Source organism: Haemaphysalis longicornis, unplaced genomic scaffold (assembly GCF_048455015.1).
Source record: "Haemaphysalis longicornis isolate Haplotype H1 unplaced genomic scaffold, Haemaphysalis longicornis Haplotype H1 scaffold_8, whole genome shotgun sequence".
Lineage (NCBI taxonomy): Eukaryota > Metazoa > Arthropoda > Arachnida > Ixodida > Ixodidae > Haemaphysalis > Haemaphysalis longicornis.
Genome location: NW_027526445.1, coordinates 133,310,386 through 133,333,362, shown reverse-complemented (window position 1 = coordinate 133,333,362; position 22,977 = coordinate 133,310,386). Strand labels below are relative to the sequence as shown.

General features: G+C 47.4%; 1 protein-coding gene across 1 annotated transcript in view; it reads left to right on the top strand.

The window, feature by feature from the left end:
• The first annotated feature begins 21,354 nt into the window (after window positions 1-21,354).
• The window catches only part of Machr-a (muscarinic Acetylcholine Receptor, A-type), a 472,231-nt gene continuing 470,608 nt past the window's right edge, over window positions 21,355-22,977 (top strand). The window contains exon 1 of the mRNA XM_077680501.1: window positions 21,355-22,034. The gene's annotated coding sequence lies outside the window, so the exon portion shown is untranslated. The remainder of the gene's footprint in view (window positions 22,035-22,977) is intronic.

Sequence of the window (22,977 nt, the reverse complement as noted above, 5' to 3'; positions counted from 1 at the left end):
GTGCTCTGGCAGTTTGTGCGGTTGGCGGACGCACTCTCTGAAAGCACTTTATCGCGCGGCTGCCTTCTGCGTTAGTTACGCCACGGAGGATAGCACATTTTGTATCACCCAATCGGGCGCGAAAAGAAAACGTTTTAATGCGTTCGCTCCATCTCGCGCTTGATAAACAGCCCCTCATCGGCACCTCATCGGCACCTTATAAACAGCCCCTCATTATTTAGAATCGTTTCCAAGTATCCAACGTAGCTTCTGCAGCAGACAACAGCGCAATCAGCCGTTGTCAGGGAGTGGATCCGCCAAATATACGAACTACGATAGTTCGCCACCCAATCGCTAGACCGCTGTGCATGTACTCAACGAAAAGCGCTCCCGTGTGTACTGTCATAAAGCTTTCGACTGTTCAACAACGTATTCCGGGAATGCTTTACGCAGACATAATTTTTCTTTTAGCTGATAACCAGAGCGATATGCAACGGTTCATAAATATTAGTGGCCAGGAAGCAACAGACCTTGGATTAAAGTTTAGCCCTGAAAATTTGAGAATGGCGGTTTTCAGGGACGCTAGCGCTGACACAGTGTCAATCCAGCATGGCGAATTACCCATAACCGAGGCATTTATATATTTGAGAGTGCGGATAAACCAAGGGGACTACTGCTTAATAACTTACGGGGAGCAACTTTAAAAAAAAGAAGAGCTAAACGCAGCTATAAGGATGCATAGAGCTCTGTGGGGGTATAACAAATATGAAGCAGTGAGAGTAATGTGGAAATGAGTAGTGGTTCCGGGCCTCACATTAGCGAATGCAGTACTCTGCTTAAAATCAGACGCTCTATCATGCCTTTAAGTGAACCAGAGAATTGTAGGCTGTTTGGCCTGAGGAGCGCATGGTAAAGCAACTAACGAAGCAGTGCAGGGAGATAATGGACTCGAAGTCGTTTGAACTGCGAGGAGCTCAGAGTAAAATATGTTTTGAGGGGAGTTTGAGAGCAATGGATCAACGTAGGTGGATAGCTAAAGTTTTTAATCACCGATACATGAAAAGCGTGGACACGCAGTGGCTAAGGAAGACTGGAAGGCTAACGATTAAATACGGTAAGAACAATGTAGAATCAAAGACAGCCATGGTAACCGAAACAGAAGCACGGCAGATAGAGAAGCAAGTAATTGGAGAGAAAAAAAAGGAAGCTAAAACGTCGTTAGAGATGTACAGTGCAGATAAACCGAACATAAGAAAGGAAAATTTCTACGATAATTCCAAGGGCAGTGCTTTGATTCTGAGGGTAGAGCACCTTGCTTGAGAACTAAGAGCTTTGTTGGGAAGTATGCACAAAATGATGGGGTATGCACAAAGTGCTGCTATGCACAAAGTGCTGGTATTAAACGAAGAGAATAAAACGTATGCACAAAGTATGCACAAAGTATGCACAAAGTATGCCCATAAAAGTATGCACAAAGTGCTGGTATTAAACGAAGAGAATAAAACGTAGATATACTACCGTATTTACTCGATTCTAAGCACACCTTTTTTTTGCGGTAAAGAAACAGAAGCCATGCGAAACATCGCGTTTATATCCATCCGAATCTACATGAGGGACATATTCGGCTTACAGAAGCCGTAGGATTGAAGGGTAACCCAGATGGGATTAACATCAAGGCTGTAGAGGCGACGAAAAGAAGATTAGAACGCTGGTGGACAAAAAGTAGAGAGCGGAATATTGCCTAGGACAGCTAACTCCTGTAACAGGGAAAAAATATTTTGAGCCTGCCCTAAGAGCAGCGCTGGTATTAAACAAAGCGAATAAAACGTAGATATATTACCGTCTTTACTCGATTCTAAGCACCCCTTTTTTTTGCGTATACGATCGCGATGCCCAAAGAGATGGGGGTGCTTTGATTCTACAAACAAAAGTCAACTCCTCCTCCTCCTCCCCCCCAACACACCTTTTTTTTTGCGGCGGTAACTTGACGAGACGGGCGCAAATAATAATGGTTCATTTTACGTACATTCCAGAGAAAAGTGTTTACCACTGGAGTGTGTTGTACTTTTTGAGCCGCCAGTCTCTGTGTCCCGCACCAGGTCGTCTTCTGTACTGTCGAAGTGGTTTCTTCTGGTCACAACATCACCTTGGACCCGCTCACACGCGTCCTAAATCCTCCTTGCGATGGCTTTTTCGTAAAGGGGGTGCTTAGATTCCCATGAAAACTTGTTTACCATTTTTTTTTCTGAAAGTAGGGGAGGATGCTTAGAATCGCAAAAATACCAAAGTTTTTTTTTTCGGTATGATGACAAGCCATTGCCCCGTTACAAAAGGGATACTACTAGCAATCAATCCATCAATTACTATTTGACGCCACGCACCCGTGTAACACATTGGCACCCTCTTCCATAGTTGGCGGGAACCCACGCAATGACACCGGTTTATTGAGTTTTTCTCACGGACGTTCGTTTCCCTGACGTCATTGCATGCACGTTCACTTCGGTGCACCAACGATTCGCTTTGGTGCACCAAACCGCCTCGATTTTTTAAGTGTCCGCCACCTTCATGCATAATTGATTGCCTTACCATATGCTGTTTAGTCAATTTGTTTGGTAGCCGGTATGATTTTATTGTGGGTAGCGCTATATGCCAACCCGAAGTATCTTGCTCTAGTAATGATTGAAATAGCAATGACTGAAATAATTACTGAACTACTATTGATAAGAATAACCATCTTTATTTCACCACGTAAGAGCCAAGACGAAGCCTGTTGTGCCCACATGCCACGATCGTGTGAATGACGGCATTCGGAAATTATCCTAGTACTGCCCTCAGCACCACTGCTTGGGCGAAAATCACCTTCGGCGTCGTGGAGGCGGCCGGTGTTCCAATCCCAAACGAACCCAACTTAATTTCTTTTTACAGAGAGAGAGAGAGAGAGAGAGAGAGAGAGAAAGCAAGAGAGAGAGCTAAACCTTATTTTGAAGCCTCTGACGAAAGGACTGCTCGGCTTCTTGGTTGGGTTACAAAGACTATAGTCCTGGCTGTAATCCTGGCCGTCTATAGACCTGGCGTGTTTTTAATTTGGTTTACAAGTGTGGTCCAATAGAGCTATTCAAGCTCCTTAGGGGGTGTGACCCATGCCTCCCAGCAAGTAGGGCGCTGAGTGGCAGGAATTGGTTGCAGGGAAGATCTCAGGGTGCTTTGTATGTTTGGGCATGTCCAGAGGGTGTGGTCATTGTTGGAGTATTGGCCGCAGTGTGAGCACTTTGGTGCACCCGGGAGCCCGACTATGTATTTTTGTGTGTGTTGTGTTGGTAGCGTGCCGGTTTGGGCTCGTCAAATGAGGACAGCGTCAGGGCGGGCGAATTTTCTGGCGTAGGGGAGGGTGTTTCTCTGATCTTTGATGTCCCGTAAGTACTTTCTACGGGTGTGATGCATTTCTAGACGCGGCTCTTTTGGGTCATAGAAGCGAGGCGATGACCGTTTTGGTACTATTTGTGCTGTCGCCGATAACGGGAGCTGCGGTCACTTTTCGCATTTTGCCGAGACAGCTGATGCTTCTACCTTAACAGAACCTCGCCATCTGGCGCTACAGTTCACCGTAGTATAGCCGCAGCAACGACCTTGGAAGGCAAAAAATGTGTCTGAATCGCTTCTTACTTTGGTTCTTTTAAGATGGGGTAAAAAGAGAAGCGTGGCGCTGTCCGACAGGACGGCGTCACGCCGACCTTCCGACTCTGTCGGAAGGTCGGCGAGCCGTGCAGTAGCGCAGTCAAGCCAAGTCATCTCCTCCTGACGTCGCACGAAAACGCCACCGAAAATGGGCGAGGATGCAGAGGGGAGGACAGCATTTTAGAATTGATTTTTCTACTGAATAAATTCGCGTAAACGCACTCAGAGTGGTCGAAACATGGCCTATGAACTCCGGACTACAATTTGCGCTAGTAATCCCGCAATGTTTACAAATCACTTCAGTGTCCCTGTAAGGCCCGTTGTTATGGTCTTTTGAATATAAACTTTATATGTGAGGAGTCTTTTCTCGGAATGAGTCAAATTCACAATCATCATCATCATCATCATCATCATCATCATCATATTCAGCCTATCTACGCCCACTGTAGGGCAAAGGCCTCTCTCAATTACCCCGGTCCTGTGCTAACTGCGACCAATTTATCCCCGCAAACTTTTGATCTCATCTGCCTATCTAACTATCTGCCGCCCCCTGCCACGCTTGCCTTCTCTAGAGATCCACTCTGTTACCCTTAATGACCAACGGTTATCTTGCCTTCGCATTACATGCCCTGCCCACGTCCATTTCTTCTTCTTAATTTCTACTACTATGTCCTTAACACGCCTTTGTTGCCTGACCCACTCCGCTATCTTATTGACCCTTAATGTTACACCTATCACCTTCCGTTACATTGCTCGCTGAGTCGTCCTCAATTTAAGTTGAACCCTCTTAGTGAGCCTCCAAGTTTCTGCTCTACTTGGAGTCAAATTCACCTGAACGTAATTTCAGAAACAAGCGAGAATGTGTGAGCGGGCCTAAATGCAACGCTGGCAACGTTAATATATGATAGGTTTTGCATGTCAGCTTAAGGAAGTTAGCTTCAACAGCTTTGAATTTAGGTCAGTGAACAAATGGTCGGTCGTTTCTTTAAATCTGTTCAGTTGGATTTGATACATTCCGAAAAAAAAAAACTTGTCATGTATAGGCGTGCTTTGGACGTAGGCAATTCGTTTTCGTTTCTCCGCCATCTTCATTTCTCTCGTCCTCTATCCACACTATTTCTTCCTCTTCCTGGCAGAGAATAACTGGCCAGAGCTGGTATCAAACGGGCGTGTCTCTGCTTTCCCTTTCAATAAAATTTTTCTGCCTGGCACTGAAGTTCTTCCTACACAGCTGCGTAGTTGCTGCTTTTTTTTTTAATTTTTAGTATTACGTTTTTGCAACCACTGGCTCAGCACGTGCACGCTTGTGCGGGTGTAGTTGAGGAGAAAAAAAGAGTTCGAAGGTATCGAGGAAATGTTCAAAACATCTAGTGGGACATTACTCGCCATCTGTTTATTCTTTTCTCCTCTCCACTGGTTAACCCTATCTTTTTCTTTCTTGCATGCAAAAACGCGCAAGTCATTTAAAAACAAAAAACAAAATACCTTGTGCCCAGGATCTTTATTACAGACCGGTCTAATATAAAATATCCGTTTTTTTTTTCTTTCACTTTTTCACATTGAGGGGTGCGAAGCTGCTAATTTCTGGTCGTAATTCGGATCGTTTCCTCCTAAAGATACGTTCGCTGCGTCGCTTATTGTTGAAACCTTTCATGAACAAACAAAGCGCGTGGCCAGTGTGGGTTGGGAGGAGAGAGAGAGAGAGTAAGAGAGAGAAAGAGATAGGAAATGAGGGTTCCAGATCTTGCGGAGGGCCTCTTGAGGTTGAGATCACTTGAAAAGTCGTTCGTAGGGAAATGAGATGACTGCACCGTCCGTGGTGTAGACCCATAGTAGGAGGCTTTTTCGGAGCATAAATGATAATGAGGCACCGAGCGAAAAGAAGCTATCTCTTTCTTGTCCTTCCCTGCGGTGCTTCCACAATAAACGTAATGGACTTCGCACCCGTGGCTGCATACGAAGAATCTAAATTTACTTCCCGCTCTTTAGGGGGTTTAAAAAGAAACGCGCCGAAACTTCCCCTCACCTCTGGATTCGATTGAGAGTTCTTCCTCGCCGCGGCGGGTGATTCTCGTCGTTTTCTTTGGGTCTTGCGGTAATTCTTTTCGGAAGCGTTCTATGCTTCACTTGTGCCGTTGTTTGGTCAGAACTCGCTGCAGGAAAGCCAACTTTACAGAATGGGTTTCACACAACGATGATGGTGGTAGGCGACGGCCCACCAAGCGCCTAAACCTCAAGAAGCGCTTATCGTGGTCGGATTTGAACCTGGGTCTCTCGCGTTATCAAGCCGGCGTCTATCTGACTGAGCCATCCCGATGCGGTCGAAGCAGTTCTGATTTTCGCCTTGACATCGATTCAGGTTGAATGGGGGAAAGCCTCGCGTTTTAGCCTTTATTTTTTTCCTATGAAAGCGGGTTTGATTTTTTTTCGTAATAAATACATGGTTACATTTGGAGGGTAACAAAGCTATTCACATTTCTGACTCAATTCCCTGTATGGAATATACTGTGCTGTGATGTTTCTCGATAAAACGGAATTACGCTGGGCTAGGTTATATAATGCAGTTTTTCGGTTGGGTCATTTTGCTGTGTACCCTTGTGGGTTGTCGGGAGTGTGTGGAGATCACTCATACGACCGGTTCCTCCTACCTTATTCCCCCCTTCCTTCTCCAAAAATAAGTATTGGCGCTAGATTTCGAATTTGGTTGTGTTCAGCTTTTAGAATTCTTGGAGCTACTACAGTAGTATAATATAGGCGCAATGCACTAACTTCTTGAGGCACCGTTTTTGTCTTTTGGCCCAATAAAACAAAAAAAAAACGTAAATTTCGAGTGACCACAAGCGATTGGTGCGAATTCATGTGACGTTCGAACTTCGCATCACCTGCTGTTGTAGTTCAAAATTGCTGGTTATTTTACGGGGTTGAGTGAATGACTGACTTATTGAAACTGTTCATTTAACGTAATCGAGTGACATAAAATTACTAATGTGGCCAGTCCTTATGTTAAAGCATGGTCAATCCCCCTCGAGGATATGTTTTATTTTGTTGGTTATGGGAAAATAAATACAGGTTTGTTGGTGCACAAGAATTATCGATTGGTCAAATGCAATACTTTGGAAACAATTAGCCCATTAGCCGTTTCATCAAGTGTACCCCGCATTGGACGTCACGCTCTTTCGACGTTCTATGGATAGGTTAGGGAAAAGCGTTGTGGGAGTGGGAGAGTTGGAGGGGGATGGAGGGGAAAAAGGAGAGGATGTAACGTGGGAGGCACGACGAAGAACTGTTGTCTTTAGGCGACATTTGTAGGCAAGCCAGCATACACGCGGCCGACCGTACTTTGCGCGCAGCACTTAGGCGTGGCTTCTGTGGTTTCGCGTCACCATCGGCCTCGTTGTAACCGAGCGAAGGAAGAGGACACCGATGATAGACGAGATAGAGCGAGCAGGAAAGCGGAGGAGGAAAGAATGGCGAAAGTGTGAGGAGGAGGGCAGTATGCCGAGGTTGTGAGAGACATGCTCGGCGGCGGCGACGCGCTAAGAGATAACGCCAGAGCAGCGCATGCCGTCGTGCGTTCGCTGACGACGCCATCACTTCCTCACACGCAGCAGCAATGTCCCGTCACCGAGAAGACCGCAGTTCGCGGTGCGCTCAAATTTATCGTTACGAAGTATCGTAATTATCGCAGATTTTTTTTTTATGAATAGTGGGAGGGAGCAGAATCAGCTTCGCAACAAAATCAGAATCGGCCATAATATAATCCACCAGCAAATCAACGCGCGAATCCGTAAAAGCACGTCTCTGTCCATTATCGATGGAAGTTTCGGCCTGTCGTGCTGAGCCACTCGGCAAAGCTTTCACCTTCTCCAAACAAACAAACAAAAAAGTCCGTAGATAAGGAACGATTCCTACATTATTTGTCTCCACAACGTACCTTTCCTTTTTCTTTTGTATTTTTCTATTTTTTTATTTCTTTACTTTTAGTCCTTCCTCAGTTTCTTTATCGCACTTTTTTTTTTTTTTTCCTCTTCTTGAGGGGCTGATCTCCGGCAATGAGCTGCCCCTTTTTCGCCCGGTGATTTTCGCTTCGCACTTCAAAATTCGCCGTGCCACGCTCTCGTTTCCCGTATATTGGCTCCAACGCTGCATCGGAAATCGTTCGTTTCGTGCCCTCGCGTCCCGCTCGTTTCGCCTTCGCCTGCGAGAACGTACAAAAAGGTGAAAATTTTATCTCTCCGCATCCTCCCATCGCACCGCCATCGCGGCCGTCTTCTATAAAGACGGCCTATATGCACGCGTCGTCGGACCAGCCGACGACGTTCGAAAGTAGTTGTTTTAAAAAGATAGCGTACCTCAGCACGGAAAAGAGGGGAAAAGGTCGTTAGAAAGAGAAGAGTCCTTATCCACCAAGGGGGAAAGATAAACGCAGTGAAACAGAATTGTTCAACACCTCTGAGGTAACAATGCCCGTATTCCGTCACTTTTGCAATGTAATCTCCAGATGAGTCGCTTTTAAAAGCGAGGGGTTTGTCAGCCAATTGGGTCGGAAAGCCGCCTATGATCCGACGGGAAGACAACGAGGGCTGGTGCGGAAAAACGTTTGGGGTGCGTTCTTGCTTTGTGTGGGATGTTTCTGCTTGAATATCGCCACAGTCAGCCCAAAAACAAAATCGAAGCGCAGAAGGAGGCAGCAAATATTTGGGCCAAATTCAGACGGCGAGCACGGATGTGGAATAACGAAATTCATGGGGCAGCAGCGAATGCTGTTCCGTAACGATGTTTGCTCGTTACGTTCTATTTTCATTTTGAATTTGGCGCGTCGCTCGTTCGTTTCAGCAATTTCCGTAAATCTACCTAGATTTGACGGCCGCGAGAGGGCGGGCGTGTTCCTGCTGTTGTGTAGGAGCCGCGAAACGGAGGGGGAAAGACTGCAGCGCCGACGAGCTGGTGGAAACCCACACCGATGAGATCGTACCGTCTTGTCTTGGATTCGTACGACAATGAGTTAGATATCGAAGGGTGAACAGCATTAATGCACCCCGTAATTGACGACCTCGAGTAATAGGTGTCTGGGTGGCCGAAAATAGAGCATTGCGACGTCTCACTGGGGTGAACGCCACGCCATATTTTTGAAGCAAGGTCAACCCTTTTTAAAATATTTCGCTTTATTCGAATTACCACTTTGTTGAAGTTCTCGCTTTATTCAAAGTTTTTTTTAAATTAGTATGTTCATTTAAGGGATAACAAATACGTCCCGCTTTCAACGAAGTTTCGCTTATAGTGAAGCCACTTTGTTCTCACGCGGACTTCGTTATAGGGCGGGTTTATGTATGCGCAACTCAGGGAACGCTATTTTGACGACAATGCGCTGGCGAAGGTGATTCGTCGTCGCGCAGTTGTTTCCTTCCTCCAGTGAGCAAACGACACGCACACACGGTCTCTCGGTGCTCGGGTATGTTTCCATCGTACACGTCCGCTTCTGCACTCGTTGGCCACACGTAACCTCGTCAAACGCTGTGCAGGTTCAGTTAAGCGCTGTATAGAGAAACGTACCGCTGAGTTTACGCGTGTGCGGCTGTGGGTGCGGTGCTAACAAAGCCAATATGCTTAATATGCTGGCCCGGTCTGCCCACTAAGTGTGCTTATCGTTTGGAACTAGAGTGGACGGATTGGAATGGAAAGCGTCTTGGGCTCACGGCGCCGGCCGAGATGTGCAGCGGTCTTAGTGAGCAGCGTGACAACGCGCTACAAACTACGCAATGTTCGTATCTCATTTCTTAGCCACATATATAACTACAGGCTCTATTGTTTGAGCACACAAAGTTATAGGTATTTATGTACCTGCGCAATAATATCGGGCCATCCCCACCATTTCGTCCACATGCTCGTAGTCATTAAAACACCTTATAAGCATGTCTTAGTGAGACAATTCTTCTTTTACAACACGCCTGAACAGATGGCTTTAAATACCAGATACTTTTCCTGACTACTGAAACACAAGAGCCCGCAATGCCTTTAGTTTATACACTGTAACTGGCATAGCTCGCATGGTGGTTGGCGGTAACACGCTTTTATTTTATGAACAAGGGTTACAAAGACGCTATGTTACGCTTTAGCGAATTTTTGTGTGTAGGGGAGAGGAATTACGTATGGAAATTGGGGAAAAAAATTTGAAACATCCAATGGGGTACAAAAATAAAGGAATTGGTGGAGGCCAGACGTCTCGAGGAAGTTTCATAGAGCAGTGAGCAGGCGCCGTATTTCGCTCTGATTGAGACGCCTTGGATAAAGGCAATCATTAAGGCTCGGCGTGCTTGCCAATCCAACGTTTTTGAAGGCTTGTTGTCGACAGACAGCAAAGCGAGGGCAGTCGCACAGGATGTGTGCAGTGTCGTTATTGGCTGAGCACCGGAAACACTCGGGGTCATCTAGACTGCCGTATCTTGTAACGTGAAAGTGCGGTGTTCTTGAATGGGGCGTCGGTTATACGAAGCTGCCAGCCTTGTCTGCGAGGTGGTGTGTGTCCTTCCAGGGTTTGACTAAGATGGTATAAATGACTATAATTACTTAGTATAGTTACTGTTATCTGACCTCATGAAGCGGAGGTTGCGAGTTCATCTCATGGGTTTTTGTAATAGGTAACTGCTCCAAATTCAAACGGCTCATTAAAACATTTTAATACTGCTCCTACTACTATTAACACTATACTATGACTAGATAGATCTAGATTATAAGGGTTTGAAGCACCGACGCTTCACAAGCCATAAGGCGCGCCGTAGTGGAGTGCTGCGGATTAATTTGGATCACCTAGAGATCTTTAAAGGAGCCATGAAGACAAAATACAAGTTGCGTTCATTAGAAAAACTGCTTAGTCCCGATAACAATGATACCAATATCATCGCAATCTTCAAACAAATAACGCAGATATTAAAGAAAACGTGTGAAGCAGTCGCGACCCCCTAGGCAATTTCCCGCAACTTTTCTATGACGTCACGGAACCTTGTTTGTACGATTGGCTGCCGCCTAATTGACCTGTCGCGACGACACATGACTGGACGTCTGTAATGGGTCCTCTAGTTCCATTTGGCCGCATCACTTGAATACTAACGTGCAGTTAACGCACTAAAAATTATGTTTTATTTTTTGCCCGTATGACGTCATTCTTGCTCATAACGCGTCACTGTGGCGCAAAATTTGAAAGTTTGTAAATACTTGCATTTTTTTGGTTAAAAAAACGTCTTTTGTGGCTGTAATTGAGCTGAGTGAGATACTGAATTCTAGTTCTTTCAAATCAAATGAAGTTGTATTTTCTCTTCATGGCTCCTTTAACGTGCGCCGAAATCTCGAACACACGGCTGTTTTTGCTTTTCGCCTCCATCAGAAAAGCGGCCGCTGCTGCCGGGAATCGAACCCGCGTCCTCCTTAGGCTCTGAAGCACGACGCCTACTACTAGTGCTAGTGCTAGTGCTACTACTACTACTACTACTACTACCACTACTACTACTACTACTACTACTACTACTACTACTACTACTACTACTACTACTACTACTACTACAACTACTACTACTACTACTACTGTAGCGGAAAAACGACCGAAGCTAGACCTGTGCCATGGCTGCCCTTAGCGGGGACGACTCATTTAATGACACGGGAAATCTACATGATGATGCTGATGACTGGCGCATAGCCAGCGGGAGATTTAACATCCTCCCGCGCGCGCAGCGTTCGTGTCTGCCGCTGTAGAAGCGCGCTACAGCATGCCGTACTTGCTGGCCAGTCGTCAGCTTCTCCAGCTGGCACCACGACCGCGTATCGGCCAAATTCAAACATGGCCATTTAGTACGTTTCTCTTAGGATTATGTACGCGCAGAGAGTCTCGCAGTTAATCCGAAAGCTTGATTCCAGTGTGGGCTCAGAACACTACGCGCTGATTCCTCGCTTTAAAGCGTCTTGAACACCTCAGCCCTGCGGCACAACTTGGAAGCACTGATTCAGTTCTTTCTGGCTTTGGAACGCTGCAACGTTTGCCCTGCGGGGCAGCGTATACCTGGCTGGGGATCTAACATTTCCCCCGGCCCGCAAGATAGTTCCTAGTGGATAGAAATAGGTCCACAACCGTAAAGTTTCGTTTCGATCCAGGAGGTCATTCCTTGTACAGTCGCCGGCAAACGCTGTCCCTTTTCGTCTCCAGCGGTGCTTGCGCCGTCTTGCTGCCTTGAGTATTGCAGCCTGGCCTCGAAAAGGCGAAGCGGATGTCAACCAAACTCTCCGCCTAGCATCCTGAAAGGTGTGATGTCTTGCAGCATTGCAGCCATTGCCGGAAAGCTGTTGTCGGGCAACTGTAAATGTCTCGGTGGGATGGTAGCTCATGTGTATCGAGTCCAGCCGCGTCCTTACGACAGTCTTCCCCCGACCTCGGATCGGCCTTTCAGTTTCTGGTCTCGACGAGTTTCTTTTCGTTCTCGCTCTCAGGTCACTGTACAGTTCTGGTTGTTCTCTACCAGGTCTTGCTGCCTCCTGGCATAGCGCAGAAGCGGTGAGCAAGGGTTTCTCAGCTTTTCCAACATCAGGGAAATGCAACGACTCAGTTTGGCACTTGGGTACAACCGACCGCACTACTTCGTCGCTTAGAGCTGCTCGGCTTTCAATAACTTCTGCTAAGCATTCGCCTTTCGTTATGTCTGAACAGAAGACATGTTCGAATTCACACGGTGGAGGCAATGCCTTCTCTCGTTCTGTATGGAGCAAGAAGCTCTTCTCCGCGTCGCATGTCGCATTGGACGGAACTGGATCTGCTTGTATCTCGGCCCTATAGCAGTTGTAGTCCAACGAACGTCCTGGTCTCATGCTACCAGAAGTCGACATTGCAGACAGCGTGGTAGACGCGGACATCGACGTATCTGGCTTGTGCACGTTGTCAGTATCGGTAACGTCCAGGTGGCTGTGGACCGTCGCGATCAACTTCGGCGGAACTACTCGCGAGGTCGACGTACGCGAGCCCACGTGGGAAGGGTCGTCTGGATAGGATGAGGTGCCCTTGCCGGTACATTCAATGCCGGGTGCCCGCAGGTCGCTCAAGGTCGATCGCAACCGACTGAGGGCCCCGCATATCCTTTCCTGATATTGCATTACGTCGTAAAAATCATGTTCAAACTCGTCTCCTTCGAGAAGCTCACCTATCGCCTCATTCAGCTTGTTAAGTTCGGTGTCTTTCCGATCGAGCTCGTTGATTGCCTCAAGCAAATCCAACGCAGACGGTGAAGGAGCTTGCCGGAGCTGGGTCGCTGCCTTTAGCAGCCTCGTAACGGCAGTGCGAAGAACCTTCCTCAACGAACGCAGGGCGTCCAGATCGTCACCAGCTTGGTACTCGGGGGACGTACAGCTGATCCCAAGCGTGGTACCCTGGACGTGACGGTGCGTATCTGCGTCCCGTTGAAGGTTCCGGTCAGTCGTAGGTGGGCGGTCAGGGCCAGCCATGCCGACCTCCGGCTGAGGGCGGGGCTCATCAGCGGAACAGTCGAAATCGCGGGGTTCTAGGTACCTCAAGCCGGAGGGGACGTAGGTGGTCTCCTTCGTCGTCGCGTGCGGTCCTCCTCCCGGGTTTAGCGGCACCAGAAAATGTAGCGGAAGAACGACCGAAGCTAGACCTGTGCCATGGCTGCCCTTAGCGGGGACGACTCATTTAATGACACGGGAAATCTACATGATGATGCTGATGACTGGCGCATAGCCAGCGGGAGATTTAACAACAACTACTACTACTACTACTACTACTACTACTACTACTATTACTACTTTTACTACTACTACTACTACTAATACTATTACCACTCATACTGCTACTAATAATTCGCATCAGAAGGGTGGAGTGTCCTTAAAGTGGACTAGCCAAAGCGCTAAAAGGGGTTATTCATGTCTAATGTAACCTACCTGACACCAAACTTGTCAGCATTCACTCTGGGGTGACTCGCGAATTTATTTCGTAGCCCACAGTCCTAGAGAAAATGAAGACGGACAAAACAACTTTATGCAAATAATTAGCAGCTATAACGAGAAACCGAAAATTCCTCCCTACTTACGAGCCTCGGAGGAGAAGAATACGGCTCTACCGCAATCACTTATTCCTTCAAATTCACTTTAAAGCCTGGCCGTCATCCAACGTCTTTCCGCTCATTTCTTCGGGGACACCCTAATCCTTCGTTCCCAAGGAGAGCCAACGCCTCTTCCATCGAACAGTGTGCGATTAAGAAGGTGCATTTCCAAGCACCGGCTTCTATCACGTTGATTGATGAAGAGATATGGCGGGCAGTCAAAGACGGAAAGTCGGTAGCTTGGCTCTGTAAAAAAGCCGGATCATCGCAGATTAGGCTCCATGAAGATATTATGTATCGTAATTTGCACAAAGCCAGAGAAATCCATACGTTTCGTTCTTCTGAAAGAGCTTTCTCCCGAATAAAAGCAGCACATTCTCATTCCTTTCTCGTTCATTTCTCGCAGCATTTCTCAGCATTTGTCGTTCCTTAATGAAGCTTCACGTGTATGAGAGCAGGGATTTTCTGATCTGCTTGGTACGGGGCGTTCAGCTAGGGATTTTTTAGGACGTTTCGAGGGAGACGAAGGACGTGTAGTTTTCACCTTTTCCGGTGCTGTATTAAAAAAAAAACATTAGTTAGCTTCATTTTTTTTTTCGCCTCTTGCAACTCTTACCCGCCTTAATGCAGCGATCATACGCGCACTGCTCAGCACAAACATGGGATGTTTTTATAAATTCACGTTGTAAATCTGCTGCGCTCGCGTTGTATTACAAACCGGAGTCTAATGAAGTTCCCCCTTTTATTTCTCTTAAAAATCCGTGCTTACTAGAAGTACACCGCCCAATTAGCTGGCTTCCGAATATGGTATCACGTATCCCCTTGCTTCACGAAGTTAAGTCACGTAATATTCGAGGTAAAAATTGGAGTACAAAAAATGCCACAAGGCTCGGAGCATTGCCTCAACAGGGACGAGTAAATTCACAGGGTGTAAAGAGCGCATCAAGTTCTTTCGCCTAAAACAATTTCTCAAACCATTCCCAGTCTACCAAATCCCGCTAATTTTGCACTACAGCACAGCACCACATGGTGCACCTTCTTTACTTTTGATACAGAAACCACGAAGTACCAGAGGAAGACAACAAGAGTTGTACGCAAGAAAACAGAGAAAAACTCAATGCCTCAGCTAAAAAATCGCGAGAACAAATGACCCATAACTCATCTCCTCTCGCGCCTCAGATCCCCAATCTTCCCCAAGCTCGACCCACTTTTCCGGGGCACTCTGCTTCCGTCCCCAATACGTCCCCTTCCCGCCCCCGATAGGGGACGGTGCGATCAAGAAGCCTGACCCCGCTATTGCAGGCATGGTGCGCGGCCAGGGCCAGATACCGATACTCAGCCTTTCAAAAGGCGCGCACGGAGGGAAAAGAGGGAGTACGGGAATCGCTGGAAGAGTAAGGGTCGATGAAGGGAAAAGGGAAGCACGGGAGGCCGAGGAGAGAGTAGGGAGAGTACACAACCTTGCGGACGCCCGAATCCGCGAAGGGGCCACCGCGTTGATCAAAAACGCAAGCAATGATATACAACCGAGAACTCCTGGTAGAACGGGCTTGCTGTGAGTGGCGCGGGGGACATTGGCGGAGCCTGGAAGGGTGTAGAGGTGGGAGATTGTAGAGAAGACATTTCAGAGTGTATGACAGGTTAAAGCGAAGTAAGGGAAGGGGAGGAGGTGAGGGAGGAGAACTGAGCATCCTTTTCACACCTCCGCTGTGCTCGGAACTAATGAGGCGCGTCAATATCCCAGTACTGAGGAAGCTATAAAACAAATAAGCGACCGCTGCGAGGTGGCTGAGAAGGCGGGAATACGAAAAAGCCAGATCGATCATGAATTGTCGATGATCTGGAAATTCGGAGTACAGCGGGACGCTTTAAGAACTGGGCAAGAAATTTACCATTCCAAATGTTGTGGTGGGGTCTTTCCATTTGTTTGACAGAAGGGACGAACTCAATTCACTTACCCCCTTCCCCCCCCCCCCCTCCCCGTCGCCGCCTATGTGCACTCTCCCCGTCATTGTGTGCCCCCGTCCGCTCACTTCGAGGATACACAGAGAGTACGACGTTAACGACACCGCCAGGTTTGTGGGGAATGACCCTACTACCACTAGCGCTGTAAACATAGGCGATATAAAGGATAACTAAATCCCAATTTCTTCTCATCCTATAGCATCTGAGCAGATTTCCCCAGTGTGCACTCGCTGCCTGCCTCGAAGAGTCGTCTTTATGGGGATGCTCGATGCGGGAGCCTGTTTGCTCCTCCGAATAGACTAATACGAAAGAGCGGAGGTCCTCGTAGTAAGACGTGTGCAGTCGAGAGGCCCTCCACTACTCGCTTCCAGAGAAGAGAAATGCTTGATGCAGAGACAATAGACAGCGCGTTGTTGAAAGACTGCATCCGTTGCTTTCTGCTCCATCCGTTCCCAGCAGACCATGAGAAGGAATCTATACCTTCCTTCTCACCTTGGGCGACTTCCTTTCCGCTGGTACACAATTCGCTCTTCAACTACCTCTGCCGTCTTGTTCCATTTTGACGTTCACGTGGTTTTTTTCTGCGCTACAAGCCGTTTGCCTTTTTATGCTAATAATTAGAAACAGCAGGTTGTGACCCTTACCAGCACCATAATTTGTGCTTAGGGACGACATTTTATGTGCGAATACAATTGCATGGCGACGTGTAAGATATATATATATATATATATATATATATATATATATATATATATATATATATATATATATATATATATATATATATATACGTCGGAGATTAGCAACGAAAGCCTGAGACTCAATGCCTCGATTGTTTCGAGGTTAAAACACAATTCGTACACAATTAAATTGTGTGCACACAATTAAAACAACGCGTACGAAAGATGCCGGAATTTTCGAAGCCTATGAAAATGTATTGAATTGAGCAGGGCCATTAGCTGTTTTTTTATAATGTGTGCTACTCGATAGGCTATGAAACACGTCGAGTAACCGCTTTGGTTGGTACAGTCGAACTTTAAACGCGCTTGGCTCGCTCTAAAAATGCAAGAACGGTATAGTTAACCTAATTTCTCTGAAGGGGAGATACAGTGTTAAATTACAATGCGTCAATAAACTTTGCCCAGCAAACTTTAGAGTCTGCGCAAGAAAGCAACAGTTCATAAAATCGGACCATTATATTTGAGCCCAACCACTCCGGAAGCAGGAATAATAATAACGAAGGTGAACGTACAAGAAATCACATGTCTACGGTAAGCTATTGGTCGAGCGCATTTCTGACAGGAAAGTGTATTATGCCGGGGTACACAAACCTAACCAACGTCATATCCGTCACGGAAATGACATCACCTGAAACAGTTTCATTGGCGCGGCGGCGCTAGGTTTCGATCCCACGACCACTCTGGCCACAACAAGAGGTGTGAAACGCCCTACCTACTGAGCCATGAAGTATTGCCCAGGTGTATGAACGCGCTTTATGTCCTTCCCTGAAACTTGCCCATTCAGATGGTGCTGCCGTCTAGGAGAGGTGAAGCGAAGTAGCGCGCCATGACGCTAATGAGCGCCGATAGTTGGCGCCTCGAAAGGGCAGCGTGTAGCAGTGGAAGCAGCTGTGTTTAACCATCCGCCGCCTATGTGGAACGCCGCTCAGCTTGTGGAACGCCGCCGCCGCGTTGAGCTCGTCGAAACACAAGCGTCTGGCGTACACGCCACGGAGCAGGAACAATGGGGTCGTATCTTTGCCTAAGTGACCCGCCAGCAAGACCTCGCTCGCCAAGCACACCCACAAGACTGCTGCCCACCCGCAACTCATGCTCCTTTCACTGTAGCAGACCATGACTTCACCAAACGATTCGCTGACAACTCGTTCGGTTCGCTCGCACGGTTTGCGAGCGCCTGGGGTTTCAATCGGATTTACGCAATGCTCCGGCGCATGTAATCCAGTGTCCAATGTTGATGCGTCTAACGGTGCCATACCGACGAAATATAAATAGCTATGTGCAAGTTCATATCGATGCACAATAAACATTCAAATGCTCCTGTGAAGGCAAATATCACTTTCGTGTTTTGCCGATTCCTATGAAAGGGGGATCAACCACTTTTTTTTTTGTTTCCTAACCTGCGAACCTGCTGAAATTATTCCCCTTCGGGGGCGTTGGAGCATCTCGGCCGGGGCAGTGATCCGGACCACAGCTGGGTTTAAATTAAATTGCAGAGACATGCGCGTTGACACGGTTCCTTTCAGGGTGGAGACAAAACCGTCACCACATCCTGCCATATGGTGTCCGTCATATTTCAGCCCCTTTACTTAGACGACGCCCCACTAGCACGGGCGTCGGAAATAATCTGCATGCGAAATGTGCGTGTTATGCTTGGCACGGTGTATTCAAGAAATAATGAGATGCGGTAACCAGGGTTAACCAGCATATCACCGATTTGCATCACTTGTGGTTGGAGCATTTGTGAGGACGAACTGGCTGCTACTGAGAGGGAATTGATTAAAGTCTTATTTATGGTTACTGCTGACTTTTTTGTGTTCATGAATGTGTTGTAGAGGTTAAATATGCCAACATGAGCAGCCTCAGCCTGACATAACTGGCTATGAGCATCTTTTAAATGATTTATTTACGCTTCCGGAGATTTCACCACGGTGTCGGTCAAATATTTAGCCACAAGCTTAAAGGGCGACTATATTTCCGCAAACGACTACGTCTAGTGAAAGATGTTCTTGAAATGGTCCTCTGGTGACTTGCGTATACTCATGGCATCCGCGCTTGGTAACTGATGGCTTTTGTCATCTTCGACGTATTCCTTCAACGAGTTCAAGAGTGCGCACTGATTATCTTTTGAAGCCAGGGTCCCGGCTTTGCGGTGCTTGCCGATACCGGCAGCTCTCCGGGCGGCTTTCAGAAGGAATCCGCCGATGTGACATATACTGGTGACGCCAGTTCTTCGAGCAGTACGACCACAGCGTTGTCGAGGCCATGTTCTCAGCTCCTGCCCAGTGTTGCATCCTGTTAGAGAGAAGATCCGCCATATTCTATGTTCTCGCATCATCAGTGCGCGTATGAAAAAACTCGCACAGACAAGTTTGAGACCTCATTGCATGTCGTGCGTATCTGCCGCTATAGCTTTCTCGGGCGCGCAGCTGAAGAAAGGATGTCCTAGAGAATCCTGCAGGATCCCGCTCATGAGGGAAATTTGTAACTCTCAAGAGTTAAACAGGATAGTTTAAAAATTAAATGTGACCATTGCAGTTATTAGGAGGTCCGGCTGTAATAGTTCTGCTTGTGTTGTGCTTCCCTTGTTATTCCTTCAAATGTTTCAAAGACCAATCGTCACGTGCTAACAGCCACATTGTGCTTGGTCGATCTACAGAACTGAGATGCTGCGATCCCACTAAAAGGTGAAGTCTTGAATTATGCTCCAGGATCCGTTCCTCCTTGCAGCTATTGGTTTCAAGACTACTTCCCTTACCAAACAAAGAATTGCATCCAGAGTTTCGCGAAAAAAAAAACAACGCAGCTATTTCTATCTTGCTTTTCGTAAAGTTACCAGCAGTGAAATAAACCTAGAAAAGCTGGCAAGCTGTTTAAAGTTTGTTTAATTTCGCGGGAAGAACAGGGTCCTGCTCAATGTGTACTTTATTTATTGGCAAAATAATGTTGGCACGGAGTTGCGTCGCTTAACATGAAAATACGATAGGTTGGAAGCTTACGACCCACGTTGTAGCGGCAATGAGCAACGCCTGCATAGAAGAAAAAACTCTATTTCTTTCAAGCAGGCTGGAGGTATTGAGCTGACTGCATTTGAACTTTTGCAAGTCGGAAATTCAAGCTCACATAACATCATTTAGTTTGAGCCTCCCGTGTCTGACTTCACAAAATGCACTCTGAGGACGTAGGCAGGTGTCTGTGAGAGATGGCGAACATGATCCCCCAGCAGGATGCCATCAACATGCCCTGCGGCGGCACAGTGTTAGGCAATCACTTGCTTCCCCCGTTGGCTGAGGCGCCTAACATGTGTACCCGTGTGCGGCAAGCGAGTTCGCATGGTTTCAAAGCGAAAGCTGTCTTAGTGTGACCGGTGGCGTCCTGTAAAACAACTAATGTATTTCCCCGTAGACCGGCTGGTCGACCGAAAAGCTCTGAGAAGATCTCTGGACACACGGCGCGTGCGTGAAACCGGACTTGCATTGTGTCAAAATGGTTAATTGAAAATGGCGATAAAGGAACGATTATAAATACGTCAATACACGCATCGATCATGAAGAAGGAGTACAACCGTATACCTTTATCTCATAAACCATTATCGGTATACATTTAGATCGTTCGTAGATACGTTTGCTTAGTGAACGAAAACCGTCGCACGTGTCCGTTCTCCGTTTGCGACTTGGGTGTTTGAATGTTTGAAAATAGATTGGACGCTCTTTCAGAGACGTTTAGGCGCAATTTTAGCATTCGCGCTTCCCTCAACTTTCTCTAGCAAGGGATGGTATTTTTTTTTCTGGTCGTGACACAACGCCCTCGACATTGCCTTTGGCGTAATCGAGCTCAACATTTCAAAGCAATTTCCTGTAAATCTTTTCTCAACTTCGTCCATGCCTTCTGCTCTCTCTTCTTTCAAGCATGCCAATCACGTTCGCAGCCGCAAAATTTACGTGCTTGCAGGAAAACGCACGTGCACTCCCACAAGCTGCCAGTATACGTGGAGCCTAACTCGCCTAAAGCCTCGCGCAAGCTGCAACCCAGGCGCCCCTTTGTAAATTCACGTAACTTTGAAAACGTTGCGAAACGATTTAAACAAGCTCGAGCGAATATCTAGAACATAAGCAATTGAGAAGGAAAGTACCACTCGTCTGCTGTTTGTCCGGTCGGCTTTTTCTTGTCCATTCTATCGAAACCTGCTTTTAGGGTATATCATTTTATCTCATTATAGTACCCGTATCTGGCGTTGCAGGCACTGTCGCTAGCAGGTCTGCCATGTCCAGTTTACGTTTAGGCGCCGCTTCTCTTTTTCTCTTACTTCAAATGGCAGGTCACTCACCCAAAAGTGGTCTAGCACGAGTTGTTTGAGCGTACATTCGTTGAATGCACCCGTAATGAGCAACTACATATGACGAAGAGCTATCGAACCTCCTACTAGACCCATTGGTAATACCAAAAACTGGCCCATACTATCTGCATTCAACTAACCGAACTTTCAGAAAAAGTTTCTGAATTGTTGTCTCCCCCTTTCATTCTTCATCGATCCCTCTTCATCAGTGATCTTCCCTCTGCAATAAAACAGTTCTACTACTACTCTGGGTAGGACATTTTGCAGCCAAACAGTTTGTGCTCTGGGGCCCTCAACAGCCGTGCATTTTGCTGATGTCATGCTGCCGCGGCGCTCGAAATGGCCCACGCTCTAACGACAGCGGAGCTGCAAAGTTAACGCCGGCGTCCACCCCTTCAAAAAATGGCATGCCCCCAGGGAGGCGCGCGCGTCGAGGCACCCGACACCCCAGCCGGGGTGCGCGCCAACGCTGGTGCGCGCGACGTCCGGCCCCTGGCGGCGCGCAGAGGCGTGACTAGCGAAGAGGTTTCCCCATTGCCTCCGAGGCGAGCGCGGAGGCCGTTAGGTGGGGAGCGTTCCTCGGCCGTTATCGAGATTCAGGAGGCGTAGGAGTAGCTGGCGCCGTCGCAAGCGAGGGTTATGAGGGAGCAATACCACCTAGGGGGAAAGGGGGAAGTCCTCTCCCAAATCACGTGGCTTTGTCAGAAGCAGCCGCCGCCGGCGGCGGCAGAAATTTTCAGCGAGCCGCCCCATGTGCTGTTCCGCCCCAAGCCCGGACGCTCTCCTCGTTCACCTCGCCGTCGACGGAACCGCACACTTCGGGCGTCGCGGGCTCGGTCGACTTTCGGTTGGTAGGACACCTGTTTCTCGAAAGTGATGCGGATAATAGTGATTCTCGTTTCCCCCGGAATCTCGGCAGCGATGGGTGAATTAATAGAGGAAGAAACTTTGCCGCTTTAGCGCGCTACATTGATCGTCAAGTTGACGCCCTTTCATGGTTGTGGTGGGAGCAAGGCTGTATCGCGCTCCGTGGTTTTGTGCGCGTCGTATGCGATGCCCGGAGGAGTGTTGTGATGCTGCGCGACTAACACCGTGATGCCTAGCAAGTGTTGTGTTCCCGGATGCCACGGAAACTACGAGACTGAGTGCACCGTGTGTGTGTTCCGACTGCCTGGAGACGAAGCACTGCTGAACAAATGGATACGCGCGATCCCCAGGCACGGATTTTTTCCCACAACCTACTCCCGGGTAAGTGATTAGAAATTACTTCATCATTGGTTTTAATGGGTTGCAGTAAGAAAACGGGTTAGGGGGATTGAAATCTCATTTAACGTTCATTATAAACATTTGCATCCGTGATTCCTTACCCACGAACGTAACAGAGTTTTTGCTTCCGAGATTTTCGTGTTTCTTTTTCTCAGTCATCCGAGGGTTACTTTTGTTTTTGAAGATATCCTTCTTGGAGCCGCCATCTTGAATGCTCCGCAGGATGTTAAATCACAGAAATTCGCCCGAATAAGTGCCTCTTCACAATTACTCTTTCGTCGATATTTCAAGACTGGCCGAAATACACGCCTTCTCAACGTACCACTAAAAAAATCCCTACGTTGAAGTGAATGATCCCTCGAGAGAGAGAGAGCATCGGCTGGTATATCGAAACTACTTTGATGCTCGTAGCCGACACCGCCTTTTGAAGGAAACGCAGTCAAGACTTCCTTGATCAGAAATTTGGCTGCTGACGTGAATCTCAATTCCTTCCTGTTTAGGTGCCTCTTCATCGGGCAGATTTTTGAGCATGGAGCTCGATGAATTCGTTGTTCGAGCGATATCAAAGCTGACCTCTGTGTAGTGAGACATTTTCTTTAAGTGCTCACTTGGGATATACGAACCTTACGCACGTTCCTCATTTTACGAACACCTGAAAATGTATTATAGGTATGCTTGAAGATGTTTACAATAAGACAGAAAGCTATACTCTGTTTACAAGAATGAGTGGACAATTCCCTACTTGATAAAATGGACGCTGAAGCAACACCTCCATGACAGAAGTGGGGGTCATAGAAGTTCGGCGGAATTAGATAGATCCAGTCAAAAAGCAAAGCCCGACATCGTTTTTCAATACAATTTACCTTTTTATTTTGCTGTCTCTTGTTCCCAATACTGGCGCAAGAAGACAGGCACACTGCAAGTT